The 6,314-nt window shown below is 35.8% G+C and overlaps 1 pseudogene; it reads right to left on the bottom strand.

Annotated features, from left to right (window-relative positions):
* Positions 1–3,725: 3,725 nt before the first annotated feature.
* Positions 3,726–6,078, bottom strand: LOC149182204 (glucan endo-1,3-beta-glucosidase 3-like; annotated as a pseudogene).
* Between the last annotated feature and the right edge of the window lie 236 nt (positions 6,079–6,314).

Here is a 6,314-nt window from a genome sequence, read left to right as displayed (position 1 = left end):
GTCTCATAGTGTCTCTTTCATGGATATAAATAATGCAGTTTTTTAAAAGTGTTTTTTAATTTTGAAAAGCAACTCAACAATTAAATCCATAATCCATGGGATCGAGCGAAAGGGTTTTAATTTTAAAAAGCAACTCAACAATTAAATCCATGGATCAAGAGAAAGGGTAAGAGGTACTGGAAATCTGCTATGTGCAACAAAATTTCTGATTGTTTTTGTACATGTCCACAATATTCATACAATTGACAATCAACCTGCTAATCACTACAACTAAAGCCCATTCATGATTTCATTGCCAAACCCAAAGGCAGCAAAAACAGTTTGAATAAAATATTCAAAAGAACTTATCGTACACTTTAACTCATCCTCTACATTTTGTACTTGTTAAAACCATCAACATGCAAATCACTTAATAAGCAGAAAAGCACCGGATCTGCACGGATCCCCTGTTTTTCTTGCTTTCTGGCTCTTCTCAGGTTGAAAAACTGTTCTGTGGACAATCTTCTTCTTTGAAGTGTTGATCCGTAGATTTCAATGTTATCTTCTTAGTACGATCTGATATAATCCATGAAAATATGTAACTTTCTATGTTAAGTACGATCTGATATAATCCATGAAAATATGTAACTTTCTATGTTAAGGAATGAAAGTCTGTTTTTTTCGTCTGAAAAAATAAATAGAAAGCGCCGAATCACATACTATTGTAATGCAGTGATTTGAAAAAGAAAAATCATTTGAAAGGCCACCTGAGATCATGGTTTATATACTGAGAATATTGAGAAGAGGGTTTGCACAGCGGTAAGCAACACTACAATAATTGCCGCCGCCAGAGCTAAACTTCTCCACGGCAATGAGAAATGCTCCTTCATGAGCTCGGCAAACCAAACCTTGAATTTACTTCTGTACTGAACATTCACTTGTCGTTTCAGTTGCCCGAGTACATCTACCCGGCTAACGGTGACTCCCTTACATAGACCATTGAAGAGATCGGCAACCTCTGCGTCGCTCCCAAGGTAATTTGTAACGATGTTACTTCTTCTCATCACAGCCATGTCTTCATCAGAGTTGATCAGCTCGTCCATCAAACTCAGGTAACACGTCACATAATTGATTTTAGATGCCTTGCACACCTCAAACGCTACTAGGTTATGGAAGAGTACCTCTATCTGGTCTGTGATATCGGCGGAAGACAAATTGTGGCTCTCTTAGCCTCAAATCTAATCTTCTTGATGCCTCCATCCGATCACTCAAATTTGATCCCAGCATTTCTTAATTCCACTGCACGAGGGATGCGTTTGACGTCATTTTCTGCTCCTTCGTCTGGGCCGTTGGGGTCGATTTGATCATCTACATAGACAATCAGCCCGTGCAACAAGCCCAGAAGATGCTGAACATGTTTATCTGGCTGCGGCCATGACCAATTACTCATATCGTAATTGAAAGGATAAAACTTGGAAGTGTTTTCAACCATCCTAATCTTTGTATAGGGAGAGGAATATGGAAGCTCATAGTTTATCTAAAGTTGACTTTTTGATAGAAAATAAGAATGGAAACATTTCAGAATATTATAATGTTTTTCATGAATTAATGGTTGGAACAAGAGATCTCCTCATTTAGATATTTCCTATCTCTAATCAGAGATAACTTTTTAGTGATTTTGATCATTCTATTTAATCTATTTTTAACAAGTAAAAAAAACATACACATTATTTGAATAGATAAGTGATTTTTTTTTTAATGCACTAGATCTAATAAAATTAAGAACTAATAGCTTATTAACTAAATATTTTATCTTAAACTTAAAAATATTTCATTTGAAAACTGATTATAAAAAATGTTTAAGAAAACATGAAAATAATATAATTTTATAACTTTTTCAAAAAGGAAAAAAATAACATGTTTTAGTATGATTACTAATATTAAAAACAATAATTATTTATTTATTTAATTTATTTAATTAATATTCAATAAATTATTTAATTAAATAATTAATATAATAAATTTCATTAAAATCATTTATACATCATAGGAAGGTCATTTACTTTAAATTCTACAACTGCTTTAACAATAATAAAAATTAAAGAACAATAACATGATCATTGAAGTGTGGGGTATAGAGCTATAATAATGGTTCTACAATTATGAGATTTATACATTATATCTTAAAGTTAATTCAGGTTTGAATGATGCAGTTTAAAATTTTAAATTAAAAAATATTTATAAGCCAAAAATGTTGCAATGAAATATAGTCACCCATCTCACTAAAATGCGGATTGTGAACCTTAGTGGAAGTATTACCATTTCATCATGTATTGTAGAATGGGAAGTTGAAGCTATGAAATATGGTCCAGGATTATAGATTAGAAAGTTGAGGCTAAAATGTATGAAATGTTGTAAGATATATGAGTTGCAGTTCGGAAAATGAGAGTGGGAAATGTTCACATATATAACAACTTTTCTTAACAACATTTCTTTTTTATTGTGGTTCGGTAAGAATGTGCATTGATGTGCATTGATTGAAGGTAGATTTTAGTATTTAATAGGTTTTTAACACAGTCACTTGTTATGTCATTATTTAGTTTTGAATATATAGATCAAATGTAGATTTTAATATTTAATAGATTCTAAACAAAATTAATTGTTATGTAATTAATTAGTTGTGCTTTGTTTAAAGATGTTTTGGAGTTTATGATTGGAATCGGGAAAAAAAATCGGTTAAGAATAGATCTTTGTTGCTTAAAATTGGTTTTGAAGGCATAATTTTTTAGATAATTTAATAATTGTATTGAGATTTTACATCACAGTCAGTGACACAGTTAGGAGTTCTTAAGTCAAAGCATTACATAAAAAAAGGTTGGGAGTTGTAAGTTAAAGGGTTACATAAAAAAAGGTTTAGTTTAATTGATTAAATTTTTGTATTCATAAGCACCTCTAAGTATATAATCATGATGGAAATAAGTCAAAGAGTTACATAAAAAAATTTAGTTCAATTGATAATAAAAAAATTTAGTTCAATTGATTAAGTTCAATTGCAATTGATTGAGTTCCTATCCCTAAAACACACAACTCTAATGGAAAATCGTGTGCCCTAATGGAAAATCAGTGTAAATTCTCGCATCAATGTCCTTGAAATCTAAAAAATATTGGTTAAGAATATAGATTTTTGTTATTTAAAACTGGTTTTGAATGTATTAAAAACAAAATTCTCTTTGTGTAGATTATGAAATATTTACAATTTAAATTTGTAGTTCCTCTCAAATTTATAATTCCAACAAAAATTTGTTGATTATGAAATATTCGCAACTCAAATTTGTAATTCCACTCAAATTTGTAATTCCAACAAAATTTTTTAAATCTTTCCTTTAGAAACTTTTTTTAGAGAATTTTCCAAACTGAAATTTGTAATTCCAACCCAAACTTGTAAATCCCAAAATATGCTTGCAATATATTTAAGAAAAATACCAAATGACGAATCATGGATTCTTTAGAAAACCATTTCATACAGATTCCTTAGCAAACCATTTCATTACTTAAGGGTCAAAATGTTAAACGACCCCTTTAGCTCTTAGGAAAGTTAATAAATTGAGTTAAAACCTGAAGTTTATGTTTAAGAAGCAAGAATATCCAGTGTTGGAGATTTATCTATGCCCGGATGTCGATTGGGGAACACTATTTCAACCAAGGTGTTAAACGAAAATCAAATTTAAACCATTTTGACAGCACGATTTTTTATAATCAAGAATATTGATTTCATAATAAGAATGATACGCCCCTTCATATACATACAAAACGGAACGAAATCGAGCCCTGCAGGCACTCTAGAAAGTTCACAAGAGATGATTCTAAACTATAATACTACTAGGTACTACTGATCTTCTATGAACTAAAGTAGTAACCTGTCGGGAATTTGCAATCGCCATACTCTGCAACAACAAGATAAAAAACAAATCATAAAATTAATCATCAAAAGACCTTCAATAATGGTAGCACATATGTAGACAAAAAGTAAGCTAATCCTGGGATAATATATGAACTTACTTGGACAATGGGTAACGACATAGGCAACGCCTTGCAAGTCGCACGTTCCAGTCTTGTGGTTGTTCTTTTGATAATAACTGTTAAAAGCATATGAAGCATGGGCTTCCAGTGTGTTAGGGTTGTAGTAAGACGTCCCAGGTTGAATCTGCTTGCAATCCGCAGCCCCTTCTCCACATGCATAGTCTAATGCCGCCTAGAGCTTACTAGTATCGATCTTGGAATTTGCAATGCACCACGTCTCAGATGCTACTTCTAGGGTTGTCCTGTTGCTGTGATGATGCTGCACAGAGGTGGTCGGGGTGGAAGAGGAATTGCTTCCAGAGGTGGGTGCCTGGTTGTTCATGGCTGCAGGTGTCAGAGCAATATTGTAGACGTGCTCCTTGGTTGGGTAGAACAAGCCGTAGTTGCGCTCCGATGTGGGACTGGGCTTCTGGTTTTCATTAAAGAGAGAAAAAATGAAGGTGTCTAGAGAGGCCTGGGGCCTGAGCGGAGTTCCAGAGTTGGAGAGGACATTCTTGATGAGGTTCCCATTGTAGGCCGCAACGTTGTCAAGGTTAGCACCGGTTTCACCCTCGTCGCCCTTAGATGGCCACCCAGTCTCAGACACGACAATGTCGAGGTTCTTATACCCAAGGGCTGACATTGCAGAGAACACTACGTCGAGCTGTGCGTCAAAGAGGTTCGTGTACAGGAGCCCGGTGTTGCTGTCCTGGACTCTGGCACTGGGGCGAAAGAGTGCGTAGTCCAGAGAAATATCGTTGGCATCGCCCTAGTAGGCAAAGAAAGGGTAGACATTGACCATGAGAGAGGACCCCGTTTGGCTTAGAAAATCGAGCATTGGCTTTATCGTGGTCTCCACAAGGTCACTCTTGAAAAGTCCGGTTGATGGCGGGAAAGAGTTCTGGAGCACACTGGTGGCAACGGGGCTTGACACTTTGATAATTTCATCGAGGTTGTATTTGACGAGAGCCATGTGAATATTCTTCATGACAGGGACAATGTAGGAGGTGAAATCATTAGAATTGGCCAAGACTTCATTGCCGACAGCTATGGCCATGATCTGGGTGCCCAGAACGTAGGCAACCACATTCTGCTGGACCCCAGGCATAGGCTCGCGAAAGACGACGAGCAACGTTGGAGAGTTGCTCATTGGGAAGGGCAATGGTGATTTTAATGTCGGTACCACTGAATGCATGTAGAGCTGCAGGGTCTGCGTCGTAGAGCTTCAACTTGTTTGATGCCTTGGCTCTTGATCAGCGGCACTATCTTGGAAGCTGGGGGAAGATTGTCTGCTTTGTGACCATAGTTGATACCCACAGTGCCAACCCCTGCAAACCAAAACAAAACAAAAAATGAAATTTACTCGGTCAATCACAAAAATCAAAGCTCAAAAAGAAATTTTGACGAACCAGACAAGAAAATGCATTTTCTCAGCTGCAGAAGCAACGATAATCAGAGAAATTAAAGCTAAAACCGCTGCAGAGGCAACGATAGTCGAAGAAATTATAGCAAAAACCCCGGACGAACAAGACAAGAAAATGCATTTTATCAGCTGCAGTAGCAATGATAATCAGAGAAATTAAAGTTAAAACCCCCGACGAACCAAACTATAAAATGCATTTTCTTTGTCTAGTTCTCAGCTGCAGAGGCACTATAGTCGAAGAAATTAAAGCTAAAACCCCTGACAAACCAAACGATAAATGCATTTTCATGTCTAGTTCTCAGCTACAGAGGCAACAATAATCGAACAAATTAAAGCTTAAATAGTTGATGAACCAAACGATAAAATGCATTTTCTTGTCTGGTTCTCAGCTGCAGAGGCAACGATAATTGAAAAAATTAAAGCTTAACCCTGGACGAACCAAACTATAAAATGCCTTTTCTTGTCTGGTCCCCGGCTGCAGAGACAACGATAATTGAAGAAATTAAAGCTAAAGCCCTTACAAAACAAATGCTAAAATGAGTTTTCTCACTAGCAGAGGCAACGATAGCCAGAACCACCGCAATCGCGATCAGCACCGAACTCGTCTGGAAGCTCATGCTGAGCAAAGAAACTATAACCAACTAAAGCTTCTTTCAAGTTCAATAAAATATGGCAGTGCGGGTTTTGAAATTCAAAATTCCAATCTGGAGCGCCATTATACAATTCAAAATTTGGTGAAACCACATAAAATATGGCAGCACGGGCTCTGAAATTCAAAATTCCAATCTGGAGTGCCATTATACAATTCAAAATTTGGTGAAACCACTGGTTTAGAGATGAAACTTGAATATTG

The sequence above is a fragment of the Pinus tabuliformis genome, chromosome 3_2 (genome assembly GCF_031772625.1).
Source record: "Pinus tabuliformis cultivar Carrire ecotype Pingquan chromosome 3_2, CPIR1, whole genome shotgun sequence".
Classification (NCBI taxonomy): domain Eukaryota; kingdom Viridiplantae; phylum Streptophyta; class Pinopsida; order Pinales; family Pinaceae; genus Pinus; species Pinus tabuliformis.
The sequence above is the reverse complement of the archived record's forward strand: the minus strand, read 5'-3'. Positions and strand labels throughout refer to the sequence as shown.